At 41.0% G+C, this 23078-nt stretch overlaps 1 non-coding gene across 1 annotated transcript; it reads right to left on the bottom strand.

The window, feature by feature from the left end:
• Window positions 1–6991: 6991 nt before the first annotated feature.
• On the bottom strand, window positions 6992–7098 carry LOC112752425 (small nucleolar RNA R71). Its single transcript, XR_003176863.1, has one exon. It is a non-coding gene; the product is annotated as a small nucleolar RNA R71 (small nucleolar RNA).
• Between the last annotated feature and the right edge of the window lie 15980 nt (window positions 7099–23078).

The raw sequence follows: 23078 nt of genomic DNA on the forward strand, positions 1-23078 counted from the left end.
GGGGATTAGTAGTGTGTATGATGTGTGAAAATGAATGAGTGAAAATGGGTTTATATAGGAGTGGAGAGAGGGGTAGGGTTCGGCCATGTATGGGTGGGTTTGGGAGGGAAAGTGGTTTGAGTTTGAATGGTGAGTTAGGTGGGGTTTTATGATGGATGGATGTGGATTGGTGAAGGGATTATGGAGAAAAGGGTAGGATTTGATAGGAGAGGGGTTTTTGGGGAAGAGGTATTGAGGTGATTGGTGAAGGGTATTTGGGGGAGAGTGTTATGGAAAGGTGTGAAGAAGAGAGAGAGAGATGAGGTAGGTGGGGATCCTGTGGGGTCCACAGATCCTGAGGTGTCAAGGATTTCTCATCCCTGCATCTTGTTGGCGTGTAAACGCCCCTTGCTTGCCAATCCTAGCGTTAAACGCCAGGTTGCTGCCCATTTCTGGCGTTTAACGCCAGCTTTTCTTCCCTTTCTGGCGTTTAACGCCAGCTCTGTGCCCCTTTCTGGCGTTAAACGCCCAGAATGGTGCCAGACTGGGTGTTTAACGCCCATTCTACTACCCTTACTGGCGTTTAAACGCCAGTAAGCTTCTCCTCCAGGGTGTGCTATTTTTAATACTATTTTTCATTCTGTTTTTGCTTTTTCAATTATTTTTGTGACTTCACATGATCATTAACCTAAAAAAAAACATAAAATAACAATGAAAAATAAATAGATATAATAAAATTGGGTTGCCTCCCAATAAGCGCTTCTTTAATGTCAGTAGCTTGACAGTGGGCTCTCAAGGAGCCTTACAGATACTCAGAGCATGATGATGGCCTCCCAACACCAAACTTAGAGTTTGAATGTGGGGCCTCTGTTTGACTCTGCATTGAGAGAAACTTTTCATGCTTCCTCTCCATGATTACAAAGGGAAATCCTTGAGCTTTAAACACAAGGGAGTCCTCATTCACTTGAAGGACTAATTCTCCTCTGTCAACATCAATCACAGCTTTTGCTGTGGCTAGGAAGGGTCTGCCAAGGATGATGGATTCATCCATACACTTTCCAGTGTCTAGGATTATGAAATCAACAGGGATGTAGTGGTCTTCAATCTTTACCAAGACATCCTCTACAAGTCCATAAGCCTGTTTCCTTGAATTGTCTGCCATCTCTAGTGAGATTCTTGCAGCTTGTACCTCAAGGATCCCTAGCTTCTCCATTACAGAGAGAGGCATGAGGTTTATGCTTGATCCTAGGTCACACAGAGCCTTCTCAAAGGTCATGGTGCCTATGGTATAAGGTATTGAGAACTTTCCAGGATCCTGTCTCTTTTGAGGTAATCTCTGCCTAGTCAAGTCATCCAGTTCTTTGGTGAGCAAGGGGGGTTCATCCTCCCAAGTCTCATTACCAAATAACTTAGCATTTAACTGCATGATTGCTCCAAGGTACTTAGCAACTTGCTCTTTAGTAACATCTTCATCCTCTTCAGAGGAAGAATACTCATCAGAGCTCATGAATGGCAGAAGTAAATTCAATGGAATCTCTATGGTCTCAGTGTGAGCCTCAGATTCCCATGATTCCTCATTAGGGAACTCCTTGGAGGCCAGTGGACGCCCATTGAGGTCTTCCTCAGTGGAAATCACTGCCTTTCCCTCCTCTATGCCTTCGGCCATGTGGGATGTGTTTATGGCCTTGCATTCTCTCTTTGGGTTCTCTTCTGTATTGCTTGGGAGAGTACTAGGAGGGAGTTCAGTAACTTTCTTACTCAACTGACCCACTTGTGCCTCCAAATTTCTAATGGAGGATCTTGTTTCAGTCATGAAATTTTGAGTGGTTTTAATTAGATCAGAGACTATGGTTGCTAAGTCAGAATGGCTCTGGTTAGAATTCTCTGTCTGTTGCTGAGAAGATGATGTAAAAGGCTTGCTATTGCTAAACCTATTTCTTCTACCATTACTGTTGTTGAAGCTTTATTGAGGCCTCTGTTGGTCCTTCCATGAGAGATTTGGATGATTTCTCCATGAAGGATTATAGGTGTTTCCATAAGGTTCTCCCATGTAATTCACCTCTTCCATTGCTGGGTTCTCAGGATCATAAGCTTCTTCTTCAGATGAAGCTTCTTTGGTACTGCCTGTTGCTGCTTGTATTCCAGACAGACTCTGAGAAATCATATTGACTTGCTGAGTCAATATTTTGTTCTGAGCCAATATGGCATTCAGAGTATCAATATCAAGAACTCCTTTCTTCTGATTTGTCCCATTATTCACATGATTCCTTTCAGAAGTGTACATGAATTGGTTATTTGTAACTATCTCAATGAGTTCCTGAGCTTCTGCAGGCGTCTTCTTCAGATGAAGAGATCCTCCAGCAGAGCTGTCTAATGACATCTTGGACAGTTCAGATAGACCATCATAGAAGATACCTATGATGCTCCATTCTGAAAGCATGTCAAAAGGACACCTTCTGATCAATTACTTGTATCTTTCTCAAGCTTCATAGAGGGATTCACCTTCCTTTTGTCTGAAGGTTTGGACTTCCACTTTAAGCTTACTCAATTTTTGAGGTGGAAAGAATTTTGCCAAGAAGGCATTGACCAGCTTTTCCCAAGAGTTCAGGCTTTCTTTAGGTTGTGAGTCTAACCATATCCTAGCTCTGTCTCTTACAGCAAAAGGGAAGAGCATAAGTCTGTAGACCTCAGGGTCAACCCCATTGGTCTTAACAGTATCACAGATTTACAAGAATTCAGCCAAGAACTGATGATGATCTTCTAATGGAAGTCCATGAAACTTGCAATTCTGTTGCATTAGAGAAACTAATTGAGGTTTAAGCTCAAAGTTGTTTGCTCCAATGGCAGGGATTGAGATGCTTCTCCCATAGAAGTCGAGAGTAGGTGCAGTAAAGTCACCAAGCACCTTCCTTGCATTATTGGCATTGTTGTTGTTTTCGGCTGCCATGGCTTCTTCTTGTTTAAAAATTTCTGTTAGGTCTTCTACAAAGAGTTGTGCTTTAGCTTCTCTTAGCTTTCTCTTTAAGGTCCTTTCAGGTTCAGGATCAGCTTCAACAAGAATGCCCTTGTCCTTGCTCCTGCTCATATGAAAGAGAGAAGAGGAAAGTATGGAATCCTCTATGTCACAGTATAGAGATTCCTTGAGGTGTCAGAGGAAAAGAAGAAATAGAAGGAGGAGGTAGAGATGAGAATTCAAACTTATAGAGAGAGAGAGTCCAAATTGCTGATAGTGGAGGAGTGTTAGTGCTTAAATAGAAGGATGTGAGAAGAGGGGAAGAATTTTTGAAATTAAATTTAAAAAGATTTTGAAATAATCAAAAGAAATTTTGAAAAATTGATTGATGATTTTCAAAAATTAAAGTTGAGAAAGTAGTTAAGTGATTTTGAGATTAGAAATAAAAAAGATATGATTGAAAATTATTTTGAAAAAGATGTGATTGAGAAGATATGATTGAGAAGATATGTTTGAAAATCAAATTAAAAAAAGAAAGTTTTAAAATTAAAGTTGATTACTTGACTAACAAGAAATTAAAAGACATGATTCTAGAATTTAAAATTTGATCCTTTCTTAATAGGTAAGTAACAACTTGAAAATTTTGAATTAAATCATTAATTGTAGCAAGGATTTTCGAAAATGAAAAAAATGGAAAGAAAATTGATTTTGAAAAGATATGATTGAGAATATATGATTTGAAAAAGATTTGAATTAAAAACAAAATCTTACCTCTTGTGCCATCCTGGCGTTAAACGCCCAGAATGGTATCCATTCTGGCGTTTAACGCCCAAAATACTACCCTTTTGGGTGTTTAACACCCAGCCAGGTACCCTACCTGGCTGGCGTTTAAACGCCAGTTTTCCTTCCTCACTGGGCGTTTTGAACGCCCAGCTTTTTTTGTGTAATTCCTTGATGCCAGGGCATTTTGGCCAGTTTCACTGACCTTTTCTTTACTGTTTTTAAGGTAGTTTCATGCATTTTCTTAGAAAATAAGCTAGTTTTGGGTAGATATTCACTTACATCTTGATTCAAGCATACACTGTGCACTTTACATGATTTCATGAGAATTTTGCATGAATTATATGACAAATTGGATGATGCATGACTCATGACTTGGACTAGAACTTTGATGCACTTTGTTGCTTGATTTCAGGACAAAGGGAGCAAAGAAGAACCACGTTAGTAGCCACGTTAGTCCCACTAACGTGACCTCTAACGTGGAATGGGTGCTAACTTGCAAAGTTAATGAGAAAGGTAATCGCCAATAACGCCCTCGAAGCCATCATAAGCCCACGTTAAGAGTCACGTTAACTAAGTTAACGTGAACTCTAATGTGGAAGAAGACAACAAGGCCAACGTTAGTGACACTCTCCTTTGTCACTAACGTTGGACCAAGCTCATAATTGGCCACGTTAGTTACCACGTTAACTTAGTTAACGTGGACTCTAACGTTAAGAAGCAAAAGAGAAGCCAACGTTAGTGACATTCACCTTTGTCACTAACGTTGGCCAAGCCTCCATAAGCCACGTTAACTCCCACGTTAACTTAGTTAACGTGGAAGCTAACGTGGAGAGAGCAATTGATAGCCAACGTTAGTGACACTTACCTTTGTCACTAACGTTGGAGATGGCTAGCATGACTACGTTAGAAGCCACGTTAACTTAGTTAACGTGGACTCTAACGTGAGAAATAGGGGCACATTGGAACGTTAGTGACAAAGGTAAGTGTCACTAACGTTCTCGAAGGATTGGCATTACTACGTTAGAAGCCACGTTAACCTAGTTAACGTGGACTTTAACGTAGGGACAAGGGAGGACTCTCCACGTTATTGGGAAAGGTAAGTCCCAATAACGTGTGCGAAGGACTAAGAGGCAACGTTAGTGGTCACGTTAGTGCCACTAACGTTGAAGTCAACGTGATCATATTTGGGTTAGGAACGTTAGTGAAAAAGGTGATTGTCACTAACGTTCTCGAACCCACACTTTCACTTAACGTTGACACCACTAACGTCCTGAGTCAAAGTCCCTGCATACTTCACCTTTTCTCTCTGCAAGCAAAGCTAAGCCCAATGAAAAGGATAACTGCTTCAAACTCAAGATTCAGAGGCCCATACCCAAGACTTGAAGAGCCAACTAGAAGATGAGAAGAGTAGTATATATAGGAGTAGCTTGGAATTAGTTTGGGGAGTTGAAAACTTTAGGGAGCCTTTGGCATAGAACTACTCTCTGTATTTTACTTTCTCTGCACTTCTAGTTTTACTTTCATCATGTATTCTCCATCTTTGTTTTCATTTTCCAGAGCTATGAACAACTAAACCCCTTTCATTGGGTTAGGGAGCTCTATTGTAATTTGATGGATCAATATTAGTTTTTATTTTCCTTCTTCTATCTTTTCTCTTGATTTTACTAGAAAGCTTTCGATCTTCATCCAATTGGGTAGTTATCTTGGAAAAGAAGCTATTCATACTTGGATCTCTTCTGAACCTTGAAAAAGGAATGAAGAGATCATGCTAGAAATGCTTTCTCATGCTGGACCAAATTGGGTTTGGATGGATATGTGACTATAATCCTACCAACACTTGATTTGGGAAATGCATGTGGTATAATCAGTGACCATACTTCATCTCTTCTCATGAGTAATTGACCAAGGAATTGGCTATTGATCAAGATTTGAGAGATTGAATTACCAAGAAATTGGAATTCGATCACTTAAGATTGCCAAGGAGATCAATGAATGCATTGATTGAGGAAGAGATGAAAATGAACTTGATCCGGAGAATGCAACATCTCCTGAGCCCAATGAACTCCCCATTTCTGATCTTACCCATTCTCTTTAATTTCTGCCATTTACTTTTATGAGCAATTACCCTATTCCCGTTTAAGATTCTGCAATTTACTTTCCGCCATTTACATTCAGCTCTTTACTTCTAGCATTTACTGTTTCTGCTATTTACTTTCCCGCCATTTAATTTTCTGCAAATCTCAAATCAAATTCTGGTTTGCTCAACTAGAATATTCCTCTAATTAAAGTTGCTTGATCAATCAATCTCTGTGGGATTCGACCTCACTCTATTGTGAGTTTTTACTTGACGACAAATTCGGTACACTTGCCGAAGAAAATTTGTTGAGAGACAAGTTTTCCGTGCTATCAAGTTTATGGCGCCGTTGCTGGGGATTGATTTTGTATCAACAATGATTAAGTTCACTAGATTGAGTATTTGTTATTCTGTTGATTTAAATTTCTGTTTGAGCACTTTACTTTCGGTTTCAGTTGTTTTGTATTCCCATCCCTTTTAACCCCTTTATTTCAGTTGTTTACACTCTGTTTCACTCACCCACTAACTGTTTGATATATTGCATCACTAACACTAACATCATTTTTTTAGAATAGTCTCTGGATCTATTTCCTTGCTTGTACCTTGTTGGTTGTATGACAGGGAGAAGAAGCGGGGCTTCAACTTCCTTTGATTCTGAACCTGAAAGGACCTTCCTTAGATTAAGGAGGGAAGCAAGAGGAAATAGAGTAGTTGGTGCTGAGGAAGAGGAAGAGTACTTTGAACCAAACATGGAGGAGAATATGGAGAACCATCATGAAGAAGAGGCTCACAACCATGCCAGAGAAGGTCTAGCAAATCATGCTGGGCAAGAGAGAAGAGTTCTGGGTTCTTACATCAACCCAAACCCAGGAAACTGTGGAAGTAGCATCCAAAGGCCAACCATACATGCCAACAACTTTGAACTAAAGCCACAGCTCATCACCCTTGTTCAGAACAACTGTTCATTCAGAGGGAGTGTCCAAGAAGACCCCAATCAACATCTAACCACCTTCCTGAGGATATGTGATACTGTGAAGTCTAATGGTGTTCATCCTGACACCTATAGACCACTTTTGTTCCCTTTCTCACTCAAGGACAAGGCATCTAAATGGCTGGAGTCCTTCCCAAAGGAGAGTTTAGCAACCTGGGAAGATGTGGCGAATAAATTCTTGGCAAGATTCTATCCTCCTCAACGGATTAACATGCTGAGAGCTGAGGTGCAAACATTCAGGCAGCAGGATGGTGAGACTCTATATGAAGCATGGGAGAGGTTTAAGGACCTAACAAGGAGGTGTCCACCACATATGTTCAATGAATGGGTGCAGCTACACATTTTCTATGAAGGTCTTTCTTATAAATCAAAGAAAGCAGTAGACCACTCATCCGGGGGATCTCTGAACAAGAAGAAGACCATTGAGGAGGCCATAGATGTCATTGAAACTGTAGCAGAGAATGACTACTTCTATGCCTCCGAAAGAGGGAACACTAGAGGAGTGATGGAGCTAAATAATATAGATGCTCTGCTGGCCCAAAACAAGCTCATTACCAAGCAGTTGGCTGACCTCACCAAGAAAATGGAGAGGAACCAAGTAGCAGCAATCACCACCTCATCAACAACCCAAGAGGGAGTGAATGCAGAGGCAGAGAGTGAGTAGGAGCAAGCCAACTACATTGGGAATTCACCTAGACAAAATCATGACCCATACTCCAAGACCTACAACCCTGGTTGGAGGAATCACCCAAACTTTGGGTGGGAGAATCAATAAGATCAAAGCCAAGATCAGAGATGTCACAACCCCAACAACAATGCAGCTCACCAATAATTCACACAGAGAACATATCAACACCACCATAACAACACCTCTCCACATCCATATCAAAACTAGAATAACACTCCTCATCCTTCTACCTCCAATCCCAACCTACCATCATCTGATGACAGACTCTCAAGGATTGAGAACCAGCTGGAAAGCATATGCAAAGAGATTCAAGACAACAAGGTGTTCAAGAAGGAAGTGTGAGCAAATTTTAAGAACCAGGGAGACACCATCAAGGGGTTGGAATCTCAAGTGGGGTATCTCTCTGAGCAGATTCCCAAACCTACAGATGGATTCCCAAGTGACACAGAAAAATCCGAGAGGTGAAACAAAGAAAGTAAGATGGGAAGATTGCAAGATGGTCACTATAAGTGGTAAGGAGACTGAAGACAAGCCAAACAAGCCGTCATAACAACCTGGAGATACCTCAGCAGAGAAAAAGGAAAAAGATCACCAAGAACCAAAAATCTCACAACAGGAACTGCTGAGACTCTTTGCACCCTTTCCCTAACTACTCAATGGTGCTGTGGAGAAGAGAATATACTCAAGATTTCTTGACTTGTTTGCATCTCTGCATGTAAACATACCATTCATCAAGACCATCCTACAAATGCCTGCATACATCAAGTATATGAAGGAACTGCTTCCCAAGAAAAGCTCACTCAAGGGAAGCCAAACTATTGTGATGAACAAGGAGTGCAGCACCCTCATTCAACTAGAGTTGCCTACAAAAAGAAAGGACCCATGGAGCTTTCACATCCCCTGTGCCATAGGAGAAACAATGTTTGATAAAGCACTCTGCGATTTGGGAGCAAGCATCAACTTAATGCCTTTATCCCTTATGAAGAGGCTACAGATCAATGAGATAATGCCCACAGATGTAGTCATCAGGCTGGCTGACAAAACTCAAAAACAAGCAATAGGAGTGGTGGAAAACGTGTTGATAAAGGTTGGGAAATACTTTCTTCCCATAGACTTTGTCATATTGGACATGGAAGAGAGTCACACTCACCCAATCATATTGGGAAGACCATTCCTAGCTACAGCCAGAGCACTCATAGATGTGGAGCGAGGGGAGCTAATCTTGAGGATCCATGATGAACAACTCAGCTTTAATGTCTTCAAACTCTCACAAGAAACAGATCAAGAGTACAAGGAACCAAGGAAGAATCACAGTGAGATATTGAAGGAAGAAATAAGCACTGAAGCACAACCAGCACATCTGGGAACTCCCTTGATTGATGAACAAGGCAAATAGCAACTGCCACAGCTCAAAGAAAATCAGGAGGAACCTAAACCACCAGAACCATATGAGACCAGTAACCACATTTACTTAGAGGAGGAGGTCACAAAGAGTAAGAAAACATCACAAGAAACAAAGAAGAAGGTACCAAGGAGGTGGAGGAACAAGAAGATCCCTACCGAGGACTTCTCTCCAGGGGATAAAGTGATCTCAGCTTACTTCCCAAATATCCCCCCTGATCTCCCCACTGTACCATCTCAGTTACCTAAGGTCTTCACTATCAACAGAGTTCTCTCCTTGGAACATGTAGAGATCATTGATACAACCAATGGATATAGGTCCACAGCAAGAGGGGAGGACTTGAAGCATTATCAACCTCCCTGATGAAGGAGAAACGTCAAGCTAGTGACGCTAAAGAAGCGCTTCATGGGAGGCAACCCATGTTTTATATGCTTTTAGAAAATAGTGAATAAGTCAATATTCATGAATTCCAACCCAAACTTGACAAACACTTGGTGAAATCCTTATTAGGCAGTATATAGTAAAGAATAAGTTTGGTGTTCAAGGCATGCCAAGAGAGCATGAATGCAATTCAGAGCATGCTAGTCTTGGAGCCTTGAACAAAACTTTTTCATCACAGTGCTACAAACTAAGTTTGGTGTCACCCAAGGTGCCACCAATGTGCATATAAGGATACACAGTTAGTTAGTTAGTTGGTGTTCATAAATAAACAATCTAGTTCTTTTTCTTTATTATTCTAGCCATAAAGTTTAATTTCTCAATGATATTAATTTTTCTTATTTTATTTTTATAGGAAAAGGGAAACGAGCATTGAAGGGGATTGATTGGACAATTAAATGAGGAAGGTTCGGATAACATAAAAGGAAAATATTTCACACGTGTCTCAAGGGGGAATGCATGGGGAATGGTTGCCATGCAACATTGGAAGAAGAACAAACTTGGAAAATGAACCAACCCCATCATAAAGTTGGTAATCCTTGTGCTTATTCCATACAAAACCCCATCCGTTCATCATACACCAACCCCATCAATCCACACCTTTCATCTCCTCCTCACTTCCCTATATAAGTGAATCGTAGTCCGTACTTCCCCTTCACACCCAAAGTGCTATTTCTCACACTTCACACCTTTGGCATCCAAATTCCTTCATCACACCTTGTCCTAACCAACCAAATTCCTCATCTATCCGTACCTTCCACTCTCTTCACACAGCAACTCAAATTTATGGCAGCATCAAGACCCAAGAGGGACACAAAGAGGACAAACAAGGAGGGGAGCATGGGCATCCACATGAGTAAAAGGTGGTGGATTTCCTTCTTTGGTCCATCTTTTTCTATGCTTTAAATAAGGAAGATCTTGTATGAAATAGAACATGCTTCCATGTTAGTTTGAACCTTTTAAATTTTGTCTTTTAAGTTTTTCATTGCTTAGGTCTAGGATTGCTAGTCTGAATGTCATTACTGCATCATTTCCTTACTTACTTGTATGCTTGTCCCTTTGAATCAAATGAAAAGAGAATGAGTGTTTTATAAAAGACCAGAGTGGAGTTCATACTATGGAGTAAGTTCCTAAGTTTGTGGTGTAGTCATAAGTTAGCTAAGTTGGTTCACCAACAAGGTGGGAAGACAACTATCTGTCCTAAATCATATGCTTTGAACACACCCCATGAGACTAGCTAAACAATAAGATCCTAATAAGAAAAAGGGAAAGAACAATCAAAGTTGAAGAATAAAAGAAAAAAAATAGCAAGAAAAGAGGCTAGGCACCAAGGGTTTGAGTCTTGAGGGATGTGTCTGTGGTGTTCCTGTACCAAGGATCTGCTTGGATTACTAAGCTCTCAGGGGTGCTTTATCACCTGGTAACTTGGGTTAACTAACCCGGGATTATCAGCTGAAAGTCCACTATCAAGAGCAATCTTTGCTACAGAACATTTAGTAACCCAAAGAGGTGCTGGACACCAAGACCTCAAGGAAAGAAAATAAACAAACCATGTGCCTGTGGTGTGTATGTATGGGGGAGAGACTTGAGGAAGTAGGTCCTTAGGGGTGCTTCAACACCTAGTATCTTGAACCAACTGGTTTGGGAGTGTTGGCTGAAAGCTTATTCTAAAGAGTTGCCCCCTTACAGAGCACTTAGCCTAAGAACACAAATAAGCCCTGGAATGACAACAAAAGGATCAATGAATAAAAGTCTCATGGGATGCAATCAAGTGAGTATTCTAGAACATGATAAAGGTCTGAAAGCCAGTGAAGGAATGAACCTAAGTTGCTATGCATGAAACCACCATAAAATCAGGAACATGACTTCCACAAGAATGACTCATTTCTCTTGGCATTCCATTCATCATTCTCTTGTTCCAGTACTTGCTTAGGGACAAGCAAGCTTTAAGTTTGGTGTTGTGATGCCAGGGAATTTTGGCCAGTTTCACTGACCTTTTCTTTACTGTTTTTAAGATAGTTTCATGCATTTTCTTAGAAAATAAGCTAGTTTTGGGTAGATATTCACTTACATCTTGATTCAAGCATACATTGTGCACTTTACATGATTTCATGAGAATTTTGCATGAATTATATGACAAATTGGATGATGCATCACTCGAGACTTGGACTAGAACTTTGATGCACTTTGTTGCTTGATTTCAGGACAAAGGAAGCAAAGAAGAACCATGTTAGCAGTCACGTTAGTCCCACTAACGTGACCTCTAATGTGGAATGGGTGCTAACTTGCAAAGTTAATGAGAAAGGTAATCGCCAATAACGCCCTCGAAGCCATCATAAGCCCACGTTAAGAGTCACGTTAACTAAGTTAACGTGAAATCTAACGTGGAAGAAGACAACAAGGCCAACGTTAGTGACACTCTCCTTTGTCACTAACGTTGGACCAAGCTCATAATTGGCCACGTTAGTTGCCACGTTAACTTAGTTAACGTGGACTCTAACGTTAAGAAGCAAAAGAGAAGCCAACGTTAGTGACATTCACCTTTGTCACTAATATTGGCCAAGCCTCCATAAGCCACGTTAACTCCCACGTTAACTTAGTTAACGTGGAAGATAATTTGGAGAGAGCAATTGATAGCCAACGTTAGTGACACTTACCCTTGTCACTAATGTTGGAGATGGCTAGCATGACTACGTTAGAAGCCACGTTAACTTAGTTAACGTGGACTCTAACGTGAGAAATAGGGGCACATTGGAACGTTAGTGACAAAGGTAAGTGTCACTAACATTCTCGAAGGATTGGCATTACTACGTTAGAAGCCACGTTAACCTAGTTAACGTGGACTCTAACGTAGGGACAAGGGAGGACTCTCCACGTTATTGGGAAAGGTAAGTCCCAATAACGTGTGCGAAGGACTAAGAGGCAACGTTAGTGGTCACGTTAGTGCCACTAACGTTGAAGTCAACGTGATCATATTTAGGTTAGGAACGTTAGTGAAAAAGGTGATTGTCACTAACGTTCTCGAACCCACAGTTTCACTTAACATTGACACCACTAACGTCCTGAGTCAAAGTCCCTGCATACTTTACCTTTTCCCTCTGCAAGCAAAGCTAAGCCCAATGAAAAGGATAACTGCTTCAAACTCAAGATTCAGAGGCCCATACCCAAGACTTGAAGAGCCAACTAGAAGATGAGAAGAGTAGTATATATAGGAGTAGCTTTGAATTAGTTTGGGGAGTTGAAAACTTTAGGGAGCCTTTGGCATAGAACTACTCTCTGTATTTTACTTTCTCTGCACTTCTAGTTTTACTTTCATCATGTATTCTCCATCTTTGTTTTCATTTTCCAGAGCTATGAACAACTAAACCCCTTTCATTGGGTTAGGGAGCTCTGTTGTAATTTGTTGGATCAATATTAGTTTTCATTTTCCTTCTTCTATCTTTTCTCTTGATTTTACTAGAAAGATTTCGATCTTCATCTAATTGGATAGTTATCTTGGAAAAGAAGCTATTCATACTTGGATCTCTTCTGAACCTTGAAAGAGGAATGAAGAGATCATGCTAGAAATGATTTCTCATGCTGGACCAAATTAGGTTTGGATGGATATGTGACTATAATCCTACCAACACTTGATTTGGGAAATGCATGTGGTATAATCAGTGACCATACTTCATCTCTTCTCATGAGCAATTGACCAAGGAATTGGCTATTGATCAAGATTTGAGAGATTGAATTACTAAGAAATTGGAATTCAATCACTTAAGATTGCCAAGGAGATCAATGAATGCATTGATTGAGGAAGAGATGAAAATGAACTTGATCCGGAGAATGCAACATCTCCTGAGCCCAATGAACTCCCCATTTCTGATCTTACCCATTCTCTTTAATTTCTGCCATTTACTTTTATGAGCAATTACCCCATTCCTGTTTAAGATTTTGCAATTTACTTTCCGCCATTTACATTCAGCTCTTTACTTCTAGCATTTACTGTTTTTGCTATTTACTTTCCCGCCATTTAATTTTCTGCAAATCTCAAATCAAATTCTGGTTCGCTCAACTAGAACATTCCTCTAATTAAAGTTGCTTGATCAATCAATCTCTGTGGGATTCGACCTTACTCTATTGTTAGTTTTTACTTGACGACAAATTTGGTACACTTGCCGAAGAAAATTTGTTGAGAGACAAGTTTTCCGCGTATCATTCCTCTGCTGCATGTTCTGAATCTTCAATTCTCTGTATTATTGACTTGAAAATACATAATTTTGAAAATTTTTTTGATTTTTTTAATGATGAGAAACAATCAAACTGCAACTAATCATGGAAAACTAAGATCAAATAAACAATGCATGCAAGACACCAAACTTAGAAGTTTTCATATTAGAGACACTAACAAATTGAAAATGCATATGAGAAACAACAAAAGACACAAAACAAGAGAATTTAAAGATCAGAGCAAGGAAATCATCAAGAATAACTTGAAGATCAATGAAGAACATAATGCATGTAATTTTCGAAAATTAGAAGAATAAAGACATGCAATTGACACCAAACTTAAAATTAGACACTAGACTTCAAACAAGAAACATAAATTATTTTTTGTTTTTATGATTTTAAAATTTTTTTTTGTAATTTTTCGAAAATTATTTGGAAAAGAAAATAAAGATTTCAAAATTCTTAATAAGAATTCCAGGAATCATGCAATGTTAGTCTAAAGCTTCAGTCTAAAAAGATTAGACATGGCTAGCCAAGCTTCAGCAGGACATTACATACAACAGCCAAATTGATGAGAATCAATCAGCTTTTGTGATGATAAAAACATCATCTGAAACTCTAGAATTCATTCTTAAAAATTCTGAAGAATAAAAATAAAATAAAGTTACCTAATCTAAGCAACAAGATGAACCGTCAGTTGTCCAAACTCGAACAATCCCCGGCAACGGCGCCAAAAACTTGGTGCACGAAATTGTGATCATCAATGGCACCTAGGGGTGGCAAACGGGCCTAAACCCGCCGGGCCGGCCCGCGTAACCCGCCAAAAAAGGCGGGCCGGGCTGGAAAATTGGGACCGCCAAATAGCAAAAGCCCGTTTAACCCGCACCGCTTAAACCGCTGGTTTTGGCGGGCTTTGGCGGGGCGGGGCGGGCTTCCCCGCCGGGCTTAGTCTGTTTTTAGCAAGGGGTATTTTTATAATTTTTTTTACCAAAACCCAACTTCCCCAACCCAACTTACAAGAGAATGAAGATGAAAATTGGGTGTTTTAGATTATGTTTGTTTTGTTTTAGAGATAATATTGTTAATTATGTTTTGGATTATGTTTATTTTGCTTTGGAAACAATATTTATAATTACAAAGACTTTAATGTTTGTGAATACAAAAATTATAATTTGTTTATACTTTTAGAAATTATAATAGTTAAAAGTAAAAAACAAAAGAGATTTTTTTTATATCTTTATATATATTATTTAATAGTTAAAAGTAAAAAAAAAAAAAGAGGATATTTGGCGGGCTTAGCCCGCCGGCCCGCCAGCCCGCCGTTAGGCGGGGCGGGCTAGGATTCTGGGACCGCCTCACTAGGCGGGGCGGGGCGGGCCAGCCCGCCAAATGGCGGGCTTCTGGCGGGGCGGGGCGGGGCGGGGCGGGCTTCCCCGCTTGCCACCCCTAATGGCACCAACAACTTGGTACAGACAATTGTAATCTCAACTCTTTGTCACAACTCCGCACAACTAACCAGCAAGTGCACTGGGTCGTCCAAGTAATAAACCTTACGTGAGTAAGGGTCGATCCCACGGAGATTGTCGGCTTGAAGCAAGCTATGGTCATCTTGTAAATCTCAGTCAGGCGGATTCATATGGTTATGGAGAATTGATAATTAAAAGATGAATAAAATATAAAATAAGATAGAGATACTTATGTAATTCATTAGTGAGAATTTCAGATAAGCGTATGAAGATGCTTTGTTCCTCCTAAACTTCTGCTTTCCTATTGCCTTCTTCCAATCATTCATACTCCTTTCCATGGCAAGCTTATGTTGGGTTTCACCGTTGTCAATGGCTACCTCCTGTCCTCTCAGTGAAAATGATCCAAATGCGCTGTCATCGCACGACTAATCATCTGTCGGTTCTCGATCATGTTGGAATAGGATCCATTGATCCTTTTGCGTCTGTCACTACGCCCAACACTCGCGAGTTTGAAGCTCGTCACAGTCATCCCTTCCCAGATCCTACTCGGAATACCACAGACAAGGTTTAGACTTTCCGGATCTCAAGAATGGCCGCCAATAATTCTAGCCTATACCACGAAGCTTCCAATCTTAGATTAGAAACCCAAGAGATACACATTCAAGCTTGTTTGCATGTAGAACGGAAGTGGTTGTCAGGCACGCGTTCATAGGTGAGAATGATAATGAGTGTCACGGATCATCACATTCATCAAGTTGAAGAACGAGTGTATATCTTAGAGAAGAAGTAGGCGTGAATTGAATAGAAAACAGTAGTACTTTGCATTAATTCATAAGGAATAGCAGAGCTCCACACCTTAATCTATGGTGTGTAGAAACTCCACCGTTGAAAATACATAAGAACAAAAGGTCTAGGCATGGCCGTGAGGCCAGCCTCCCAAAAGCGTCTAAGATAGCATAAGACTAATCAAAGATAAAAATACAATAGCAAAAGGTCCTATTTATAGAGAACTAGTAGCCTAGGGTTTACAGAAATAGGTAATTAATGCAGAGATCCACTTTCGGGCCCACTTGGTGTGTGCTTGGGCTGAGCATTGAAGCTTTCACATGCAGAGACTTTTCTTGGAGTTAAACGCCAGCTTTTGTGCCAGTTTGGGCGTTTAACTCCAGCTTTTATGCCAATTTTGGCGTTTTGACGCCAGAATTTTTCTCCTGAATTGGAATGCCAGTTTGGGCCATCAAATCTGGGAAAAAGTATGAACTATTATATATTGCTGGAAAGCCCAGGATGTCTACTTTCCAACGCAATTGAGAGCGCACCAATTGGGTTTTTGTAGCTCCAGAAAATCTACTTCGAGTGTAGGGAGGTCAGAATCCAACAGCATCTGCAGTCCTTTTTCAGCCTTTGAATAAGATTTTTGCTCAGGTCCCTCAATTTCAGCCAGAAAATATCTGAAATCACAGAAAAATACACAAACTCATAGTAAAGTCCAGAAATGTAATTTTTATTTAAAAACTAATAAAAATATAATAAAAACTAACTAAAACATACTAAAAACTACCTAAAAACAATGCCAAAAATCGTATAAATTATCCGCTCATCAACTTTGCTACCTTGATTTTGGATTAATGAATTGAAGTTTCATTCAATTGCTTGATTGTGGATGATTATTTGGATTAGATAGCTTTAATTCAATTCTCTTCTCTCAATTAAATCATGTCTTCTATGATTGCCTACCAATTGTTTGTGATAATGACAACCCTAGCTATGGAGTAGATTTCTCTTGGCTTAGGGGTTGAGTTATTGGAGACACTTGAATAGTGGATATCAATTGTAGATTATGAATTGAGAAGTTGCTAATTGACTTGGAGTGCACTAAAGCTAGACTTCCCTAGGGTGAGACTAGGACTTGTGACTCAAGTTAGTTACTCTCACTTGGCTTTCCTCCATTGTTAGGGGGTTAATTAAGTGAAGCAATAATCAATTCTTATCATAATTGAAGGAAACTATAATGATGGAACTTCCAATGCTTACCCTTAGCCAAGGCTTTTATCTGAATTAATTGTTGTTTGTTTTTGTTAGCTTGAATTCTTGCACCAACTCTCAAAACCATAAAAGCTTTCCTAATCAATGATGCGCATTCTAAGGCAATTCCTAGGGAGAATGACCCGGGATCAATATTCTCGGTCATATATTTTAGAATTGTTTGATGCGGTATTTGTGTGTTGGTTAGACTATACTCACGATCGGATTCATTGCTAGTTTCTAACCGGCATAAGAATATTCCCGTTCATCAGATATCCAAGAGAATATACTCCGGCCGTCGTCCAATGACTACGTTGAACATCATGTAGACCGCTTTGTGGTTGTCAGGCACGCGATCTTGGCTAAGCGAGTAACGAAGATTGGGTGATTGTCACGGGTCACCCCTTCATTCTGACTTAACTGAATTAAGTACGAGAGTATATCTTGGAGAAGAAGTAGGCATGAATTGAAGGAAAAACAATAGTACTTGCATTAATTCATGAAGAACAATAGAGCTCCACACCTTAATCTATGGGGTGTAGAAACTCCACCGTAGAAAATATATAAGTGAAAGAGGTCTAGGCATGGCCGTGAGGCTAGCCTCCAAACGTGTACAATATCAAAAGATAAAAGACTGAATAAAAGATCATGGTCCCAAAAGACATGAAATAAATCACTAAAAGTAGTTTTTATACTAAACTAGTAACTAGGGTTTACAGAAAATAAGTAACTAAATGCAGATAGTAGAGAAATCCACTTCCGGAGCCCACTTGGTGTGTGCCTGGGCTGAGCATTGAAGCTTTTTCATGTTTAGGCTGTTTCTGGAGTTAAACGCCAGCTTTGGAGCCACTTTGGGCGTTTAACTCCAATTCTGGTGCCAGTTTGGGCGTTTTACGCCAGAATTCCTTGGGCTGATTTTGAACGCCAGTTTAGGCCATCAAATATCGGACAAAGTATGGACTATTATATATTGCTGGAAAGCCCAGGATGTCTACTTTCCAAAGCAATTAAGAGCGCGCCAATTGGGTTTCTGTAGCTCCAGAAAATCCACTTCGAGTGCAGGGAGGTCAGAATCCAACAGCATCTGCAGTCCTTTTTTAGCCTCTGAATCAGATTTTTGCTCAGATCCCTCAATTTCAGCCAGAAAATCCCTGAAATCATAGAAAAATACACAAACTCATAGTAAAGTCTAGAAATGTGATTTTTGAATAAAAAATAATAAAAATATAATAAAAACTAACTAAAACATACTAAAAACTATATAAAAACAATACCAAAAAGGGTATAAATTATCCGCTCATCAACAAGGCTGCCAATCTTCCATTGAGTTGTTGTACCTCTTTGATACAAGTCGGGCTCTTCATGTCGAGTATGGCGGCATTTATCCGGATTTGCCTCGATTCCTCTTTGTGTGAGCATAAAACCCAAGAATTTGTCAGCTTCTACTGTGAAGGTGCATTTTGCAGGGTTAAGTCGCATGCCATGCCTTCTTATAGTGTCGAATAATTGGGTGAGGTGGACAGTAATGACTCTTCACTTTGTGTCTCTATTAACATGTCGTTCACGTAGACTTCCATGACTTTTCCGATGTGGTCCGCGAAGACCTTATTCATTAATCTTTGATAAGTGGCTCCTGTGTTCTTGAGTCCGAACGGCATGATGATGTAGCAGTAGTTTGTTTTCGGGGTTAAGAATGAAGTTTTTTCTTGATCAGGTGGGTACATTGGGATTTGATTGTATCCCAAATAGGCATCCATAAACGAGAGGTATTTGTATCCGGAGGAGGCATCCACCAAAGCGTCGATACTTGGGAGTGGATAAGGATCTTTTGGGCAGGCTTTGTTGAGATCAGTGTAGTCGGTGCACATGCGCCACTTCCCATTTGATTTTTTCACCAAGACGATGTTAGCTAGCCATAGTGGGTATTTGACTTCTCTTATGAATCCTGCCTCCAGTAGAGCTTGTACCTGTTCTTCCATAGCTTGGGATCGTTCTGGACCAAGCTTTCTACGTCTCTGCTGTACTGGCCGAGATCCTGGGTAAACTGCCAACTTGTGGCACATTAACTTAGGGTCTATGCCCGGCATGTCTGCGGCTTTCCATGCAAAGAGGTCGACATTGTCTCTTAAGAATTGTATGAGGGACTCCTTTATGTCTCCTTTTAGGATTGTGCCAATACTAGTTGTTTTTTCTGAAGTATCTCCAATTTGAACTTTTTCTGTCTCGCCTTCAGGTTGTGGACGAAGCTCTTCCCGCCCTCGAACTCTCCCGAGTTCAATGGTGTGGATTTCTTCTCCTTTGCCCCTTAGGTTCAGACTTTCATTGTAACAGCGGCGCGCTGTCTTTTGGTCTGCTCTTATTGTAGCGATCCCTTCTGTGGTTGAGAACTTCATGCAAAGATGTGGAGTCGAGACTACTACGCCGAGTTGATTCAGCATTGTCCGACCTATCAGGGCATTGTAGGTTGTACTCACGTCGACCACGATGTAGTCTATGTTGAGTGTCCTTGACCGATTTCCTTTTTCAAAGGTGGTGTGTAAGGAGATGTATCCAAGTGGTTGGATGGGAGTGTCTCCCAGCCCGAATAGGCTATTTGGATATGCTCTGAGCTCTTTTTCCTCTAGGCTGAGTTTGTCGAAGGCGGTTTTAAACAGTATGTCAGCCGAGCTTCCCTGGTCCACCAACGTGCGGTGGAGATTAGCATTGGCTAATATGATAGTGATGACCATGGGATCGTCATGTCCTGAGATGACGCCAGCTGCGTCCTCTTTGGTGAAGGTGATAGTGGGGAGTTCGGGTGCTCCTTCTCCTCCTTCGACATGGTATACTTCCTTCAGATGTCTTTTGCGAGATGATTTGGAGATTCCTCCTCCTACAAATCCTCCATGTATCATGTGGACATGTCGTTCCGGGGTACGAGGTGGTCGTTCAGGTCATCCGACCTCTTCGTCCCTTCTTCTTTTTCTTGGCTCATCTGATTTGTTGGCTAAGTACCGATCTAGTCTTCCCTCTCTTACCAATTTTTCTATGATATTCTTTAAATCGAAGCACTTGTTGGTGGGATTTCCGTAGATTCGATGGTATTCGCAATATTCTGTCCGATTTCCTCCTCCTTTCTTGCTTTTGAGTGGGCGAGGTGGAGGTATTTTTTCGGTGTGGCATACTTCTCGATAAATATCTACAAGAGACACCCGAAGGGGGTGTAATTGTGATATTTCTTGATCTTTTCTCTATGTTGATCTTCTTTTTTCTTGGATTCTTTATTCTTATCTCGGGAGGAGTAAGCATATCCGGGTTTTGAGGTCTCCCCTATTCGAGAGTTTTTCTCCATGTTGATGTATTTCTCCACTCGTTCTTGCACTTCATTTAGATATGTGGGATGTTTTTTCGATACGGAGTGACTAAAAGGTCCCTCTTGCAGGCCATTGATGAGACCCATAATAGCTGCTTCTGTTGGAAGATTTTGTATGTCCAAACATGCCTTGTTGAATCTTTCCATGTAACTACGAAGACTTTCCCGATCTCCTTGCTTGATCCCTAGTAAACTTGGGGCTTGTTTAGCCTTGTCCTTATGGATGGAGAATCTGGCTAGAAACTTTTTGGCTAAGTCATCAAAGCTTGAGATGGACCTGGGGGGGGGGGCAGATTTTCGAACCATTTAATTGCTATTTTCGTCAAGGTAGTCGGGAAGGCTTTGCACCGAGTTGCATCTGAGGCGTCGATGAGATACATTCTACTTCTGAAGTTGCTGAGATGATGGCTAGGATCTGATGTGCCATCGTATAGAGTCATGTCGGGAGGTTTGAAGTCTTTTGGGATTTTGGCCTTCATGATCTCTTTGGTGAATGGGTCTTGGTCTTTGCGGGAGCTGTCTTCGTGGCTGGATCGAGTAGTTTTAGCTTTGAGATCGGCTTCAAGCTTTAGGATCTTGTCCTCTAATTCGCGGTGTCGCCTAGCTTCCCTTCGTAGGTCTCTCTCGGCTTCCCGTTGATACTCGACCTCTTTTTCGAGTTGTTTTAGGCGATCCTGAAGTGCCTCTATGGCTCCCGCGTTTGGTGAGTTCTTGTCTTTGTTAGGTTGAGGAGTATCATTTAGTGTGATCTCTGCGTTCTTATGTGGCGTTCTATTCTCCAAATCAGAGTTGTGGTCGTTGTCCAGGTTGTCCGCCATGGTGATGGGATGACTTCCAGGTTCCCCGACAACGGTGCCAATGTTCCGAGGGTTACCTGAAACTGTAGGTCGATCTCGGAGGAGATCCTCTGTACTAGTTAGTGATGATGTGTCCGACTTGTGGGTGGTGGCTAGAGCCGCCGTGTCCGATTTGTTAGACTTGTCGGTGATGCTGATCTTTTGTCACCGGAGGGTGGTGGTACCTGCAAGGGACTTCGATGCTTAAGTTAGCAAGGGTATTAAGCAGGTTTTTAGTAGAATCAGAGTATGAGTTATACCTGGGTGCTCCAGTATATTTGTAATGATGAGGAGTGACCTTTCTGAAGATAAGATAGTTATCTTATCTTATCTTTGAGTGAGGTCATCTTATCTTCAAGGGAACTACCCTTATCTCTGTAGGCTTTGGGCTACTTTTGGATTTGGGTCGTATTCCTCTGTTTGGTCCCTATTTGGGCTTTTCCTGGTGATTTGGCCGAGCACTTTGAGAAGAGGTCGGATAGTCCTAACCTGAAGAGGTCGGTCGACTTGTCGTTAAACATCCCAAGTCGGACAGCTCGACCCAGGGTATGAACAAGAAGGTATGAAGCAAAGCACCAACCTGCGAAAGAAGACAAAGGAACTAGCAGCAAGCCATAAACGATCTCCACTACGAGATAGAAGCTCCAAAAACCCAAGAAAGGAACAATCTTAGAAGTGCTGGGGCAAGCAGAAGATGAACGGAAGGAAGTTTTCTCTCACTGAGCAAAAGAAAAACTGAAGATGAAGTCTAAAGCTTTCTTTTTTCAATTTCAAATTAAGCGGGGAATGAAACGGAAAAAGGAATTAAAAGCCCTATGAAAAGGCTTTAAAGACGCTCATTTTAACCCAAACTGACACACGTGGGAAGTGGCTCCGCATTTAAAAGCGTCTCGCGTTTCAAAATCATTAAAGATGCGAAACTTGCACGAGAAAGGGACAAACTGAATACAACTAAGAAAATGCTCGAGCGCGACTTCCTCAAAGGGGTTGAAGTCTAAAAACACGACCTCAAGGGGAAGATCGAACTCAAGCAGGGGCAAAAGCGACCGACGTCTTATAAGGGTTGGTCGACACCGACCTCTTCCCAAAAGAGCTCGGCAAAATTGCTATAAGGGCCCAAGTAGGCCCGAAGCAGAAGGTCACAGCCCACCTAAAGGCGGCTGGCCAAAGATAAGGGGACTCACCCACAAAAGATAAGATAAGATAACTAACTTATCTCAAGGGAGGTCACTCCACACTACTATAAATACACTGGAGCCCCCAGGTATAACTCATACTCTGATTCTACACAAAAAACCTGCTCAAAGCCCGTGCTAACTTAAGCATCGAGTCTCTTGCAGGTACCACCACCCTCTAGTGATCAAGGATCAGCAACATCTCAAGGCTCAGCAAGTCGGATACGACAGTTCCAGCCACAAACAGCAGATCTCCTCCGAGATCGACCTTCAGTTTCAGGTAACCCTCGAAACAGTATCACTGGGAAATGTATGTGTAGACATTGGTATCTGTTTAGACAAGCTCCCTAGTTGTGATTCCAGTTTTGAAATTGCTGCCCCTTGGTTCCTTATGTTGGATTTGGCCTCCTCTTGAATTGCATCTATCTTTTTTTTCAGCTTGCAATTTTCTCTCTACTACAGTGGCAATACTCCTTCCTAATTGTGACATAGCAGCCTCCAATCTTACAAAGTTGTTGCTGTTATCATATGGTTGTGGGGCTGAGGATGATACATCTTTAGAATGGTTGTTGTATGGTTGTTGGGTGGAGTGGTAGGGTGCATTTTGTGAGTTATGGTAGGATCTATGGGTATTGGATCGATGGCTGGGGTTGTTGTATTGGTTAGAGTGGTATGGTTTGTGATCTTGGTTATGGTTTTGTTGG

This window comes from Arachis hypogaea, chromosome 15, assembly GCF_003086295.3.
Source record: "Arachis hypogaea cultivar Tifrunner chromosome 15, arahy.Tifrunner.gnm2.J5K5, whole genome shotgun sequence".
NCBI lineage: Eukaryota > Viridiplantae > Streptophyta > Magnoliopsida > Fabales > Fabaceae > Arachis > Arachis hypogaea.